General features: G+C 41.2%; 1 long non-coding RNA gene across 1 annotated transcript; it reads left to right on the top strand.

The window, feature by feature from the left end:
- The first annotated feature begins 10,292 nt into the window (after positions 1-10,292).
- On the top strand, positions 10,293-15,682 carry LOC137220701 (uncharacterized). The gene is made up of 3 exons (XR_010941750.1): positions 10,293-10,426; positions 11,717-11,783; positions 15,415-15,682. It is a non-coding gene; the product is annotated as an uncharacterized lncRNA (long non-coding RNA).
- Positions 15,683-17,281: the final 1,599 nt, after the last annotated feature.

Raw genomic sequence — 17,281 nt, 5'->3', positions numbered from 1 at the left:
GGACCAGAATAAACAGGTCCCTGTTTAATCTAAAGTCAAATTAGGCAGACTAGATATCAACACGAGGACAGTGCTTCTCACAGGAAATAACCCTGGGATTTTTAGTCATCCCAGAAGAGAAAGTTATGAGCAGGACACTTAGAATAATTCCTCTCCTCTAACTTAGTAGGTGAGACTTGGCAGTTGGATGACTGGAGGAAAAAAGTGCTGACAAGAATAACTATTCAAAAGGAGGATTTCCTCAGGAAAGGTTGACTCAAGGTCAGCAATATAACTGTGCTTTCATGGGCTAAGAGAGCAGGACGAGGGAATTTCACAAAGAACACACCAAGGAAATGTAGCCAAGGAAATAACTCCAACAGCCTGAATAAAGCTGTAAATATTTTTTCTCATGTTCTTCTAAGCCCAGAAGCTACTTTCTATTTCTATATTTTTCCCCTCTTTGACTGACAACTGACAAGAAAGGACAGCAAGGTAAAAGCTGACTGTTTCACTAATAAATTTTTTGACTACACTTCACAAAGCCCAGATTAGATGGAAAAATACCTGTATAGATGGTCCCTGACTTAAGACGGTTTGACTTACAATTTTTCTACTTTATGATAGTGTGAAAGAAGTACACATTCAGTACCCACTGTACTTCAAATTTTGAATTTTCATCTTTTCCTGGGCTAGCAACATGCAGTATGATACTCTCTCCTGTTGCTGGGCAGGGGCAGCTCCCAGGCAGCCATGTGATCACAGCCAATACACTTACAACCATCCTGCACATACACAACATTTCTGGTTTTCACTTTCAGTACAATAGTCAATAAATTACATGAGATCTTCAAACTTTATTATAAAATAGGCTTTGTGTTAGATGATCTTTCCCAACTGTATTCTAATGTACGTGTTCTGAGCATGTTTAAGGAAGGCTAGGCTAAGCTATGATGTCCAGTAGGTTAGGCATATTAAATGCATTTTCAACTTAAGATATTTTCTATTTATGATAGGTTTATCAGGACATAGCCGCATCATAAATCAAGGAAGACATGTATAGTCAATTTCTCTCCACAGTCATCTATTGCTTCCATTATGTATGTATAGATGTTCAATGAGAAGAAAATAGGTCTGGTTCAAATGCATTTTCTCATTTCATGACCAACATGGTGCCAAATGGTACTATTTTTCATTGGGACTATGTGTCAATATATCTAAGTTAACACAAGTCCTTTTGATACGATGGTTACTCAGAGACTGATTTAGGCAAAATCTTGAATCCAACCCTTGCATCCTTTATCTCCATTCTTATCCTTTAGAAAATGTTTGACAAAGAGGAAAGCCCTGGAAGATGTTTTCAGGTTTTCAAGTACCTGTTTACAGTGTGCTGAATGGTGTCCCCACCCCACACAGACACAAAAAAGTATATGTTCATACCCTAATCTCTAGAACTTTGAAAATTACCTTATATGACAAAAAGAGTGATTATTACCTTATGTGGCAAACGATGTGCTTAAGTAAAAGAACTTAAAAGGAGGACCTCTCTGGGTGATCCAGATGGGTCCTAAATGCAGTCATATGTACTCTTATAAGATAGAGGTAGAAGGAGTATAGGAACAGATACACAGAGGAGAGACCCACAGGGAGGAGAAGGCAATGTGAAAGCGGAGACAAAGATTGGGGTGACGCGGCTACAAGCCAAAGAATGTCAAGGCATGCCAGCAGCCACCAGAAGTAGAAGAGGCAAGGAACGAATTCTCCTCTAGAGCCTCAGGAGGGAGCCTGGCCCTCCTGATGGTTTTATTTGGGACTTCTGGCCTCCAGAACTGTGAGGAAATAAATTTCTATTGCCTTAAACCATTACATCGGTGGTAATTTGTCACAGCAGCCACAGGAAATTAAGACACTTTCCAATTCACATTGTCCTCTTTGGAAAAGCCCATGATAAAGGACTAGGCCTAAATTGCATGTTTCTACTAGCTAACCAAGACCTCCTACTATAACTAGTGGGATCAGAAGTAGACATTGACCCAGAGCCAACAAACTAGCATGAGCTATGGCCGTCCCTCTCAAGAATCTGAATTGAGACATAAACACCACTGTAAGACCATGTTGGTCATCACTGCTATAATGTTAACGTCGATTTGAGGCCAGAGTCGGTACCATGGCAAGCCAAAGACACTTGCAAGCTAAAGTTACAGGAGAGCTAAGGTGCTGTTCTCAGTATTCTGGGAAAATGGAAAATAAGAGCTGAGAAAAAAGAATCAAATACCAGAGATCTCACTTCATACTTCACAGAAAAACTAAATGCAATCGGATAAGAATGATATTTTCCCACCATCAAACTAATCCTGAATCTGTGTCCACACATTCTGGGGTTTTTTTTCCCCCCATTACAGAGAAGTTATCTATCCTCATTGTCTCCATTGCCTTGCCTCCAATTTTCTGTTCAGCCCAATGCAATGAGGATTTTGCCCCCATTGTTTCATTGATATAACTCTTATTAAAGTTGCAAATGACCGCTAAGCCCTCATCCTACTTGACCTTTCAGCAGCATTTGACACAGTTGACACTTCTTGAAACAATTTTTTACAGTTTTATGCTGTGAGGTTTCCTCCGACTTTCTCCAGTCTCTTTCCTTATCTCCTTTGCTGGCTTTTCTTCCACCAGACCTTTCATCACTGTCACGCCTCCCGGATTCTGCCTTTGATTCTCTTCTGATCTCAATATTCTCTTTCTAGTTAGTCTCCGTCAATCCCTTGGCTTTAAACAAAGTAAACACGTTGTGACAACTCAATTCTGCATGAGCAGTCTTTATTTGTGCCTGAGCTTGACACGCAAGTATCCAACCACCTATGTGACATCTCCCTATGGCTGTCTAAAAATTATCTCACCCTTAACATGGCCAAAAGAATGTTTGATCCCTCAGTCCACATCATCTTAGATGGGTAGAGACTTATTCGCCTGCCTCTTTTCAACAAAGGCACCAACATCCACTGAGTTGCTCAGGTCAAAAATCCTACAAGTCATCCTCAATTCCTCTCCTTCCTTCATATTCCATATCTAATCCATCAGCAAGTCCCATGAACTCTATCTCCAAAATTTATACTGACTCTGACCACCCCTCACCAATTCTTTACCACCACCTCATCATCATTTCTCAGTAAATTTCTGCAACAATCTTTTTTTTTTTTTGCGGTACACGGGCCTCTCACTGTTGTGGCCTCTCCCACTGCAGAGCACAGGCTCCGGACACGCAGGCCCAGCGGCCATGGCTCACGGGCCCAGCCGCTCCGCGGCATGTGGGATCTTCCCGGACTGGGGCACGAACCCATGTCCCCTGCATCGGCAGCGGACTCTCAACCACTGCACCACCAGGGAAGCCCCTGCAATAATCTTTTAACTATGGTCAGTTCTACAAATAGCAGCAGGATCAGTTATTGCTATACTGCTTATCACTCTGATGAATTTCCACTGCATCCACGTAAAAATACAAATTTCTCACCAAAGTCTAAAAGGCCCTCTACGATCTGTCCTCTGCTTACTCCTTTGACATTATGTCCCTTATTTCTCTCCTCAATTCTTTCATTTGAACCACACCAGCCTTATTCCATCCCCATGCATTTAAAGCTCAGTTTTGTTTCAGGGACTTTGTACTTCCTGTTCCTCCTAGTTGGAAGTGTCTTCCCCAGATCTTCACATGCCTGACTCCCTCTCATAACTCAAATGTCACCTCCTCAGAAAGGCCTTTCCTGACCACCTCAGCTAAAGAACCTCCTGCCCCATTACTGTCTATTACATTTCCCTGTTTTACTTTCTTCACGGCATTTATCAGTAAATGAATTAATCCTATTAATCCATTTGCATGTTTACTGTTCAAATTGTCCCACTGTAACATCAGCTCCTTGAGGAAATGACTTTGAATTTTTCACTTATGTGTCCCCAAGTACCTGGCGTATAGCAGCTACTTAGTAAATATTTACTGACTTATCGACTCTAGAACCCTCTGAGAATCCTTTAAATCCAATCCTCCTTAAGCTTTGTGGTACATTATTTCCTGTCCTTCAGTATATGGCACTAATTGTTACATTCTTAATTAAATTACCTTCTTTAATTTGTGCTAGTCTGAGTTTCTCCCCTTTGTAGCCAGAGATTTAATAAAATTGTTGAAATAATGCTGTATCCTGGATTTGGACATCAATTAAACATCCCTAATAGTAAGGCCGAGAATGCTGGGTACAAAACAATGTTCAATGCCAGCAGCTCCTCTGTCTATGCTGACCCTTATTTTTCTGATGCATGCTTAAACTAGGACTTCCAAAGCCTATCTGAGGGGCTAAGAATGATACCTCCAAAGATTATACCCTGCTTTCTACCACTATACACTTCCCCCCAGGAGGAAAAATAAAAACTTATGTATGTATAAGTTATTTATTTCCTAACTTGCCAAGAACACTGAACATAAACCAGGTTTAAGACTCTAAGCATCCCCTATAAAGCAGCATGAAAATAGCACCAGTTTCGGAGTCAGAAACCTGAACTCCAGTTCTGGGCTGCCCCTACTTAGTTCAGTAAGATTGGCAAGGGACTTAGCTCTTCTCTTCTCAATAAAATAAGGAGGTTGGACCAGTTGACCACAACGCTCTCTGTGATTATTATCCAGTTATGTACCTGCTTCGTTTTTGTTGGTTCTATTTTCAAAGCTTCTTTTCCCTCTCACTTTCCTAAGAGAATTACGGCTCTGCAAAAGCATCGGGCTAAGTTTCACTTGCAGCGCACCTCTGATCACACAGACGTGCGCTCCCGCAGCAGAGAAATATGTGATCGTTGATTTGCACCTTGCTGGTTGCATACATGCAATGGCAAGTGGGAGTTTTATTGGGTTCACGGATAGCAGGCATTCTTTTCCTTTTAGTGCAAGCGTGGCTTTGTTTGCTTGTTTGGCTTGATGAAGAAACACATTTATTCAAGGGCTCAGTTATGAAGTGAAATGGGGCACCACGCAACTAAACTGTGTGCAGTGAAATTCAAACTGCAAGCTATAAACCCACACACACTTAGGCTGCAAGCCAACTTCTCACCAGAGGGTGAGAAGTTCTATTTCATAAAAGTTCTATTTCATAAAACTTCCCCCTAAACTATACCTCTACAAGGAGAAAATTTTCACACATATGGTATATAGCATGCGTGAGAATGAGGAAAGGTATGTGTTAATAAATATTGGCAACTGTTCATACAGTATGAATTGAGCAGCAGATCAAACCCCCATTTCCCTTCAAAATCTCCCAACAAGCCTGAGATAGTACCACCTAATGAAATCTTCACCATTAGAATCATTTCTTTAGTTTAAATGATTTTTCCAACCTGGGATCCCTGATCCTCCTGGGGTCGTAGAGCTTTCTTAATATCAAAACTCTCTTTGTATGTCACATGTTTATCTGAAATATGTAAGCACAGCTAAAACATCAAGTTTCTTCACTCGTGATTGTAGTCGTATCAACTCAGGGAGCTGATACTTACATCAAGCTAAGTGAAAGCCTTAATTAATAGGAAAATATATCCTTTGTTTGGTAGACAAAATTCTTTAAAAAAAATTGGGGTGAAGGGAAGAAAATTGTAAGAGAGATTGGTGGTGAAAGAAAGATTGGGAAACACTGAGCTATATATAGTCTTTAAGGATGGACTTTGGCCTTGAGAAAGCCCCTAAAAATGCATACAATTGGGGAACTGAAGCAGAGCCCCTCAGGTCTCCTCTAAGTTTCTCCTATGAGTACTGATTTAATAGACTGATGGGTTACTACTTTAGCAAGGGCAGATGAAGGATTGGATCCAAAAGAGACACTTGTCCAGTTCAAGCCCAAACATCTGGAAAACCAATACGGCGATCCATGCAGGCAGATGGAAAGGAAACGGGGAGGAATGAGACAACAGAAGACCAGGGTGAGGGCAGCACCAGGATAGACTCAGGGCATTGTGGCTCCTGGAACAAATACCTAGTACAGGAGAGTTGAAATAAGGTAAATAGGTAGGGAGATGTTAGGAGGAAACTAAGTACCAAATTGTCTGTGTGAATTTGGTACAGTGAAAAGCAGCTTCCCCACACACACATTAAATCACCTCTAAACACAGTTAAATCTTCACAAGCTTAACCGTGCTTCTGTTTTGTTCTAAAATGTTAGCGATTTCAGTCGAATGAGTCTTACCGTTCTATACCTACCTCCTGCCTGGGAAAAGCTTTGGAATCATACATTTAACCAAAATGCCCTATTAAGTTCACTGGGTTAGAATAAGTAGCATGAAATGCAGAATTATTACAAACATCCTCAACAGAGAAATCAAAACTCTTAGAATTCAACTCTGTGGAGGCTTTATCTAGCTTTTCAAGCACAGTCTGAATGCTGGGTTTTCTTCTTATTCTAAGTTTTACTAAGTTACTGTAATGCATAATCCTCCGTAGAAAAATAGTTGCTTAAGGCTTATGCCACAACAAAGTAGAATTTATCTACTCTGTCCTTCTCAGAGTGCCTTGCTCACCCCCTTTGCTACCTGTCAACACTGGATTCATCTTTGGGTCCAACATGAATCCCACACAGAAAAGTAGAGACAACAGAAAATCGGTAGCCTCAGCTAGAAATTTCCTTTCCTCCTATAATGTCTCAGAAACTATGTGCATCACTGATTTGATATTTACAAATCAAATATTCCTTGAGCCCCTAATGTGCACAGAACTGCCAGAGATTTCCTTATAAAGTCCTCGTGCATTTTCCCAAGGTAAAGTTTCTAGAAGTTCTAGAGTGAAAACTATACAGTTTGGTGTACCCCAGTGTTTTTAAACTTGATTTTGCAACCCTGGGTATCAAACAATCATGAATATCACACAAAAACACTTGGCTTCTGCAATGCTTTTTAACTTGACTTTGGAACCCTGCCTACAATATGTGGTAAACTTATATTTTACTGATATTGATATATATAGTTATAAGTCCTGTATCATCAAACTCCAAGCCACACTAAAAGTCTTTAACGCAAAGAGCTTCTCTAAGCCTGAGGTCAAGCACCAGGCCTTGCTCACTGTTGTTTTACCCAGTACCTAGCAAGTGCTGGGTACATAGCAGGAACTCACTGAGTAGGACTGGAGTAAAGGGAGGTGGGTGGAGAGAGCAACATAGAAAGTAAATAGCACTTATCAGGGGCCTGTTATGTCAAATGCTGAGCTGGGAACGTCACATGGATTAGTTTATTTAATCCTTGCAGCAAGTTATTGTGATCCCCATTTTATAGAAGAGAAAACAGACTCAGAAAGGTTAAGTAATCTTTCCAAAGCTCACACAACGAAGGACTATTGGAGTCAGGATATTTCTGTTTTATATATTGGAGCTTTGGAATACTTCATTTGAAAAATGTTTCTGCTGCTTAGAAAACCAGAGTCTATATAGGAAATAGTCTAGTAAAAAAAGAAAGGCAGCTGCATAGCACAGGGAGATCAGCTTGGTGCTTTGTGACCACCTAGAGGGATGGGATAGGGAGGGTGAGAGGGAGACACTAGAGGGAGGGGATATGGGGATATATGTATACATATAGCTGATTCACTTTGTTATACAGTAGAAATTAACTCACCATTGTAAAGCAATTATACTCCAATAAAGATGTTTTAAAAAGACATAAAAAATTAAGTAACTTTTTTAAAAGTCCATCCATGTTGACACAAATAGTAAGATTTCATTCTTTTTTATGGCTGAATAATATTCCATTATCTATCTATCTATCTATCACATTTTCTTTATTCATTTATCTATCAATAGAAACTTAGGTTGTCTCCATATTTTGGCTATTGTAAATAATGCTGCAGTGAACAAGGGGGTACAAATATCTTTTTGAATTAGTGTTTTCATTTTTTTCAGATAAATACTCAGAAGTAGAAGAGCTGGATCATATGATAGTTCTATTTTTAATTTTTTTAGGAACCTCCATACTGTTTTCTACAGTGACTGCACAAATTTACATTCCCAACAAAATCGTACAAGGGTTCCCTTTTCTCCACATCCTCACCAGCATTTGTTATTTGTCGTCTTTTTTTTTTTGCGGTACGCGGGCCTCTCACTGCTGTGGCCTCTCCTGTTGCGGAGCAACAGGCTCCGGATGCGCGGGCTCAGCGGCCATGGCTCACGGGCGCAGCCACTCCGCGGCATGTGGGATCCCCCCGGACCGGGGCACGAACCCGTGTCCCCTGCATCGGCAGGCGGACTCCCAACCACTGCGCCACCAGGGAAGCCCTATTTGTTGTCTTTTTGATGATGCCCATTCTAGTAGGTATGAGGTGATATCTCATTGTGGTTTTGATTTACATTTCCCTGATGATTAGTGATATTGAGTATCTTTTCACGTACCTGTTGGCCATCTGTCTGTATGTCTTCGTTGTAAAAATGTCTGTTTACATGTTTTGCCCATTTTTTAATTAGATTGTTTGGTTTGTTGCTATTGAGTTATATATTTTGGATATTAACCCCTTATCAGATATATGATTTGCAAATACTTTCTTCCATTCAGTAGGCTGTCTTTCCATTTTGTTGATGACATGATTGCCATTAATTAAGCCCTTGTTATGTTATATGCACCATCCTAAGAGCAATACATAGATCAGAGCATTTAATCAGCATTTCAGTTCTGGGAAGTAGGTATCATTATAATAATTTTACAGAGGGGGAAAAAGCCTGAAGTTACAGAAGCAAAAGGAACAAGTGTCTATTATATTTAATCCTGGGTTTGTTTTTCACCAAAGCTTGGCTTCTAGAGCTCCATCAAACAACTAGAAAAGGTAGATAAGAAAGAAAAGCTAAACAATAATTTTATCTATACCACTGAGAGTTAACAATTAATTGTTTCAAATATCCTTTTCCGCTAAATTGAGCCTAACTACTGAAAATAATAAAAACATCTAAAGACACTGAGAAAGTCCACAAAGAAAGTGAGAATTATTTTGTTTCAAGTTGTGAGTTAGTTCTCTAGCCTAGGTAAATTTTATTTAAAGCTTAAAAAAAAAAAGGTGTAAAACACTGAAAGAAAACATTGGGGGGGGGGTGGAATAATCAGTGAGATAAATAACTGCTTAAGACAGTATCCAGAGGTCACACAGCAGAAGAAACTTCCAGGACTTGAAATGAATATGAACTGGCATGTTCCAGGGAAGGTAGGCTCCCAAAGAAGGTCACTCCTGTAAACAGAGGCACCCTCTCCAGGCATCCGGCAGGGAGCACCTTGAACAAGACACCCTTCACCCTGAAGCTGGTCTTCTAACAGTTAGTTATGGTTCTTCACCAAACTCTGCCCTCCAGAGGATCTTAGATATCCATGATTCCAATGGCTGCGTCTATCCCAACTGTGTCTACAGCACAGGGGAGAAAGAACTTGGCCCAGAGTTATTGAAAGGACCCAGCGTTTCCTTGTGTGTGGAGAGATTTTGTGGAAACAATAAATGGGAATGAGGGCTACCACAATCAGTCCCCAAATGGAAATTAAAAGTTACATCAGCATCTCCTATACATAGCCCCAACTGCATCTTCTGGATAAAGGAAAGAGGAGACAGAAGCAGTAAAAAGAACACCAGCTTTTGTTTCTTCATTGTTCTATGGTTTGGTTTTGTTTTGTTTTGTTTTGAAGTTTCATTTTGGCAATGAGAGCAACTAGCACTAAAGACAGCTGAAAATTACAAAGTTTACTTTTTAGTTGATAAGAAAACTATCCTGAACTCCAGATCCTTGGTGAACCAGGTTGCTAGAAAAGCATTCCTAATCTCTTTGAGTGAATGATTTAGTTAGGCCACTTCAATTAAACTGGTATTTATTTAGTGTCAGCCTGGGCCAAGTAGCCATAGACACCATGGATATGGTGATCCCAGTCTCTATCCCTCTCTCTCTCTCCCTCTCTCTCTCTCCCCCCCCATGTGAGGGAGGGGGGATGTATACATATATAAAATCACCCCTAACCTTCCTCTGTTTATGTCTGACTCATGCTCTAAGGTTACTTGGAAATCCAATCTTTCTCTGCCAGGTACTCAAGCCACTTACTTAACATGATCTAGTTTGCACACTTAATGAGATGTTGTCTGGTCCACCATCCAAATCAAAATATGAAATAGGACTGGGACAGTGTGACCTTATGCCATGCCACATGCCCTCCTGGAGACATTCAAATCATAGCTACAGGCTCAAGTTCACAGGGCTCTGATTGCCAACAAATAGTTGTTGAAATTCAAATTGTTCCTGTTTCCAGGGAAGCTCAACAGAAGCCATATAACAATGGCCCACATCTCCCTGAGTGTCTACTGGGATTTGTCCCCTGAGAACTGACTGAGAGGGGGGTCAGAGGCTTAGCTGGCCCCTGGGCCACCTAGTCTGAGGAAGGCTATGCAAGACAGCCACTCTGGGAGAGGAAAGAAAGAACCAAGGTAAGAAAAACAGAGCAACCATGCCTTTATACCTATGAGCATTTAAAGAGGTACAGGTTTTTTGGTAAGAGACACAGATATGTGGACTTGACACATGCCTGCCCATACAGTCCAAGGTCAGCAAGGTCAGCCAACAATTTGCTTTCTGAGCCTTTATATTGCAAGCCTTCATCACCTGCTTTGAATATGCATTGTCCAGATATGCAGATTGGGACTTGTCTATTAAGTAAGGGCATTAATGAAATCACTCCTTCGGAAAATCTTAATTTTAATTAAAATTAGATCTACAGCCTCACAGGTCTCCAGTGCATTTCTTTAAGCTATGGATGTTGTTTTCTATCAGATGCTAATGTAGGGTCTTGGGAAAGCCTGGTGAAGCTACTTTTGGTCTGAAATGCCTTTGCTCTGTTTCATTTTATTTCGCATTTTCTTTCATAAACCTGAGATAAAACAAGTACTTTTCTTGGCTCTTAGCAAAAAAGCTTTAGGATTATATTAAAAATTATACAAAGTTAAACAAAGCATTAGAAATGCTATACTGAATCTTTAGTTGGAACAAAATCTAACAAAATATACTAATGTAATAAAAGTTGTTTGATGACACTAAAGTCATAAAGGAAAAAAGGTCATGCCCCTGCAATCTGAAGAAGACAAGTGACATTATTACCCACATTTTCAGGAGTTTTGTCTCCTTGATAGCTACTGTTGAGTGTTTGCTCTCCGCTGAGCACAGAGCTTTGTGATTATACACCACCTCACCTGTTTCTTTCAATAAACCTGAGAAGCAGGTATTCCTCTCCCAACTCACAGAAGAGAAAAACTGAAGCTTAGGGAGGGTAAGCAAATTGTCCACCATGAAACAACGAAAGTAAGGGAGCAAAGACAATTCCAGTCTGTTTCACTCCAAAGCATGTGATAACCACAAAAAAAAAAAACGACGAGCAGGTGACCAAGCTGCTCGAGGTTGAGTATACCTGGTATAAAAAAGGTAAAGCAGCTAACTCCTCTCCCCCCAAGGAGCTTACAAATTTGGAACTGAGATCATCTCAGAATATGTCTCCCAGACCAAAGGTGAATTTCTAGCCCCCAGGTTGAGCCAGAACAATAGTCACCTTGGCCCCTGGACTTGGTGACCCTTAGAGATGTTTATTTTCAGACTTTCTCTTTGGCACTATTAACTTAGCTGGTGTGCTGATAAGCCATCACTTGGAAATACCTCCTGTGTTTATTATTGGAATGTGCTGTGGTATTTGAGAATATGGGTCACTATTTCATATGCGTCTCTTTTAGGAAGACTCAGAGGAAAATTTTTTCTCAGGTCTGATGCCAGGGAAAACATGCTTCTCTTAAGCAACAGGTATGTTTCTCTGGCTGTTGTGAGCTTTATGACTGATTATGTTTCCCTTTTTGCTTTCACAGCTAGGAAGCTTAAAACCAGCTGACTACAAAATACTGGGCAGAACACTGGGCTATGCCTCATGTACTAATAATTTCCTGGACTTAATTTAGGCTTAACCCTAACCTTTTTCTTTCCCCTTTTATTCATTACATTAAATTTTTTTTCTCCTACGGTATTTTACTGCGGACATTTATGTAATGCCTTTCAAAACCTACTCGAGGTAAAGGCATTCACCCATTTATCAATTTCTGTAACAGAATCTCTGTATTTGCATCTGGAACAAACAGCCCCCATTAGACTGAGAGTTCCTCACGGACAGGGAAGATGTCTTACTCATCTCTGTCTCCTTAGTACAAATCCTGGGCTTGGCATATCATCAGCACTTACTAAACACTTAACTGAATTGAATTTTGAAATATCCCCAGGGAATCTTTAGGAGATTCTGCAAAACTATTTAGAACTTTAAATTACTGTCTCAGCACTTCAGTCCCCATAAGATGAGGGAGCTCTTTGTTTATATTCTGAATCCTGTCATAAGTGGGAAGAGAGAAGGTTCTGTTCTACTAGAGTCCATGTCTGAAAATGCCAGTGCCCCAGCACGCGTCCACGACATGATGCCTCTGGTACACCACCCCTATGAGAGCACCCCACATACCACAGGGCCTTAGGAAATGTTTGCTGAATCAATGTTGAAAGCTGAGGATCTTGTTATCTTTTGTGTACAGAAGTGAGAAAATGCTTTCTTCTGACGCCTCTCTTTGATTACCCTCAATAATCAATGTTGAATAAACAGAGCATTGCATGAGGCTAAAAACTAAGTTGCTGGGCTCAGACATACTTGGTTTCAAATCCTGGCTATGCCACTAGCTTGGCAACCTCACCCCTTCTAAGTTAGCAAGTTCTAAGCCTCCATTTACTCACCTTTTAATGGTGAGTAATCATAGCACTTACTCATGGGATTATTATAAAGATTTAATGATACACTGCAGTGCACCTAGCCTGACACCTTGTATGTTGTGAGTCTCAGTAAATGGGGGTCTCTTGCCCATTTTCTTATATTTGTTCCAAATTCAAACGTCAAACGTCTATCCTTAGGGAACTAAACTGTGAGTAGCATGCTTGTGACCAAAACACCCTTTATTTCAATCTCCAATAGCACCGCAACCTTGCTCAGTCCACCCTCCTTCCCCAGATCCAGGGTCATGTAAGTTTTCACTCTCCTCCCTGCAGTGGAGAGCTGCTGTGGGGTGGGACAAGAGGGAACAGGGTTCATTAATAGATAACTTCAAAATCCTCTTAACATCCCAGGAATAATTGAAAAATGACAGGGCTTCTCAACTATTTCAAAGAGATATTGAGAAATAGGATTTGAATTTAAAGCAAGCGTCATTAAAAAGACTGAAATATTTGGGAGCCCTGTGGCTGATTTCTGAGGATTAGATTGAGTGACTCTTTAAGTGAAGCCTGAATTGAGTTTAGGAGTCAGAGATAATTCTTTGCTTTGAAAGATAAATCTCTTCAAAGTGATGACAATATAAAAATATGTTTGCATTTAATTTAGTGTTTACGAAAGACACTGTAGACTTACCTACATAGAATTCAAGCTCACAGGCCTATGAGTCGGCGATTGGTATAATCTCCCACTGAAGCCTTGTCCTGAAGTCACCACAAACCCATCTGGTCCTCTGTATGCAGGGGAAAGAAAATGACATTAGCATCGTGTCTACACAAAGACCAACTTTGCATTTAGAGACACAATAGAGGAACCACTGGATGCACAATTACCCAAGAGGCTTGGGTCCCCTCCGTACAGAAATGTGCCTCCCTGGGAACTTTGACTTCAAGGTCATGAGCACCATTGCTTCAGGGTGCTCAGCAGCGACACACATTGGGGTACAAGGAACGCATGTTTGGACTCTTCAGGTCCCTCTCATTGTTAAGGAGCCAAATTGAGTGTTTTGTCTATCTGTCCCCCAAACCCACACCCCCAAATGGAGGCCTCTCCTCTGGGCTCAGAAACAACACAGCTATTAGTGTTTCCCATCTTGTAATTATAAGCGAGCAACATGACTACACCAGCTACACTATACCCTGTACCCCTGAGGGGCCACAACATGAAACATGAGGGCCCCTCATTGATCTGCCATTGCTCCTCCTGGAGAGTAAGCTTGTCAGCACTAACAGACAGCTTATCTTTGAGAGTTTACACTTGTGTTCTCGTACATTGCACAGTGGCTAAGAGCATGGGTTTGGAGTCTGACTGCATGGGTTGGAATTACTGTGCAACTCTGGCCAAGTCACTTTCTTCTTTGTGTCTCAGTTTGTTTTTTTTTTATCTGTAGAAAGTGAATAATAATGGGACTTACTTCAGAGAGCTATTGTGATGATTAAATGAATTAATATGTGTATTAGTCTGTTTGAGCCACTATAACAAAACACCATAGACTGGGTGATTCAAACAATTTAAACTATTTTCTCATAGTTCGGGAGTCAAGAAAGTCCAAGCTCAAGGTTCCAGTAGGGTTTAGTTACTGGTGACAGCCCTCTTCCTGGCTTCAGATACCTTCCTTTTCACTAAGTTCTCACATGGTGGAGACAAAAATCTACCTCTCTTCCTCTTCTAATAAAGCTCCTAATCCCATCATGAGGGCCCCACCCTCATGACCTCTTCTAACCCTGATGGGTCCTAAAGACCCCATCTCCAAATACAGTCACATTGCAGGTTAGGGCTTCAACATATGAATTTTGAAGTAATGCAAGTCAGTCCATAGCACTAGGTATAAAGTTTAGACCAGTGCCTGGTATGCATTAAGTACTAAATAAATGATAGTTACTCTGTTTCTTGTGCCAGGTAATTTATATATGGTCTTGCTTAAAAATCACAGCAATTCAGACATAGGTATATCCTCTTCATCTGAGGAGCTCAGAGAACTATCCGCCTTGAACTTAAGGCGGCAAAACTGACTTGACCCTTGTCTGACCCTAAAGCCAATGTGTTTTCTGTATTACGACTCTACTGCATCTTTTAAAAATATTTAATTAAAGCTATAAATTTTCTCTACCATTTTTAGTTATTAAAATATTCACATTAAAAAAATATTTTATCGAAACATAACGGTCCTACAAACACCCTTTTTTTGTGGAAGGAAGATTTAGTGGCTTAAAATAAACAAAGGTCAATTTCTGACTCATACTATATGTCTAACCACAGTTAGGCATGGAGGCGTTACTCATCATCACTCAGGAACTCCGTCAGATAAAGCAGCCACCATCCCTAAAATCCAATTAACTCACATCATCGGCTCAGTGTTCCAGCCCAGAAGTGGCACAGTTCATTCTCACCTAACCCTAACCAGGATTGACCACATGATCCCACCTACCCACAATGTGCCCAAGAGGTACAGCCCATTATGGGCCTGGAAGGTAATAAATCCAGAATACTGGGTGAAACCACACCACCCCACATAAGATAACATCTGACAGATGCTGAAGCATAGTTTTTCTAATACTGAAACAGGATTAAGAACATATTTATGGGACTTCCCTGGTGGCGCAGTGGTTAAGAATCCACCTGCCAATCCACCTGCAGGGGACATGGGTTCGAGCCCTGGTCCAGGAAGATCCCACATGCCATGGAGCAACTAAGCCCGTGCACCACAACTACTGAGCCTGCACTCTAGAGCCCACAAGCCACAACTACTGAGCCCATGTGCCACAACTACTGAAGCCTGTGCGCCTAGAGCCCGTGCTCCGCAACAAGAGAAGCCACCGCAATGAGAAGCCCGCGCACCTCAACGAAGAGCAGCCGCCGTTTGTCACAACTAGAGAAAGCCTGTGTACAGCAGCAAAGACCCAATGCAGCCAAAAATAAATAAATAATAAATAAATTTATATATATATAAAAAAAATTGTATCTTAAGAACACATTTATAAAACACAGGAAAAACATTGTCTTAGTTCCAATTGATAGGGTATTTTTTGTCTTTTCCTCTTGGTTGGTAGCTAAAAGCAGTATAATTATACTTTCCACTCCCAGCCAGTACAACTACAGGGAAATGACTATCACCATACAGAGTAGAGACAGTGGGGGAGGAGAAGAGGGAAGAAGGTCAGAGGATGGGAAGGAGACTCATTTCCCGTGTTCAAGGGATGATGTCTTCAGCCGTTGAGGCTTATATAAAAATAAAAATAAATACCATAGACTGGGTGGCTTAAACAACAAATATTTTTGTCCCACAGTTCTGAAGGCTGGAAAGTCTAAGATCAGGATGATGGCAGATTCAGTGTATGCTAAAAACACACTTCCTGGTATAGACAGCTGTCTTCTTGCTGTGTCCTCACATGGCAGGAGGGATGAGAAAGCTCTCTGGGGTCTCTTTATAAGGCCACTAATTTCCTTCGTGAAAGCTCTACCCTCATGACCTAATAACCTCCCAAAGCCCCCACCTCCTAATACCATCACACTGGGGAGTAAGCTTTAACATAGGAATCTGGGGGGACACATATATTCAGTCCATAGCATTCCAGCCTTGGCCCCCCAGAATTTATGTCCTCCTCACATGCAAAATACATTTATTTCACCCCAACAACCTCAAAAGTCTTAACTTGTCCCAGCATCAACTCTAAGTCTAAAGTCCAAAGTCTCATCTAAATATCATCTAAATCAGGGGACTTCCCTGGTGGAGCAGTGGTTAAGAATCCACCTGCCAATGCAGGAGACACGAGTTCAAGCCCAGGTCCGGGAAGATACCACAAGCCACAGAGCAACTAAGCCCATGCGCCACAACTACTGAGCCTGAGCCCTAGAGCCCACGAGCCACAACTACTGAAGCCCACAAGCCTAGAGCCCGTGCTCTGCAACAAGAGAAGCCACCGCAATGAGAAGCCCGTACACCACAATGAAGAGTAGCCCTCGCTCGCCACAACCAGAGAAAGCCGGCGCACAGCAACGAAGACCCAACACAGCCAAAAATAAATAAAGAAATAAAAATTTAAAAATAAATAAATATCATCTAAATCAGATACGGGCAAGACTCGAGGTTTGATTTGTCCTAAGGTACAATTCCTCTCCAGCTGTGAAACTTTGAAACCTAACTATGTATGTGCTTCCAAAATACAGTGGTGGGACAGACGTAGGATAAACATTCCCATCCCAAAAGGGAGAAACAGGAAAGAAGAAAGGAATGCCAGATCCTAAAGTCTAAAACTTAACAGGGCGAATTCCATTAGACCATTCCATTAGGCTGGAGAATAATTCTCTTTGACTTGATACTCTCCCTTCTAGACCCACTGGAATGGCACTGTCATCCCCACAGCTTGGCAAGATGCTGCCCATGACAGCTGTCTGCAGTGGTCCTACCCACGTCACAGCTCTCTTCCAGGGCCACCAATGCCACAGCTCTCTGCAGCAGCCCCACTTCTGAGGCACTAGGTGGAGGGATCTTGGTCAGTCTGGA

The sequence above is a fragment of the Pseudorca crassidens genome, chromosome 3, assembly GCF_039906515.1.
Source record: "Pseudorca crassidens isolate mPseCra1 chromosome 3, mPseCra1.hap1, whole genome shotgun sequence".
Classification (NCBI taxonomy): Eukaryota; Metazoa; Chordata; class Mammalia; order Artiodactyla; family Delphinidae; genus Pseudorca; species Pseudorca crassidens.
Note: the sequence above shows the minus strand (reverse complement) of the source record. Positions and strands in the feature narration are given on the sequence as shown.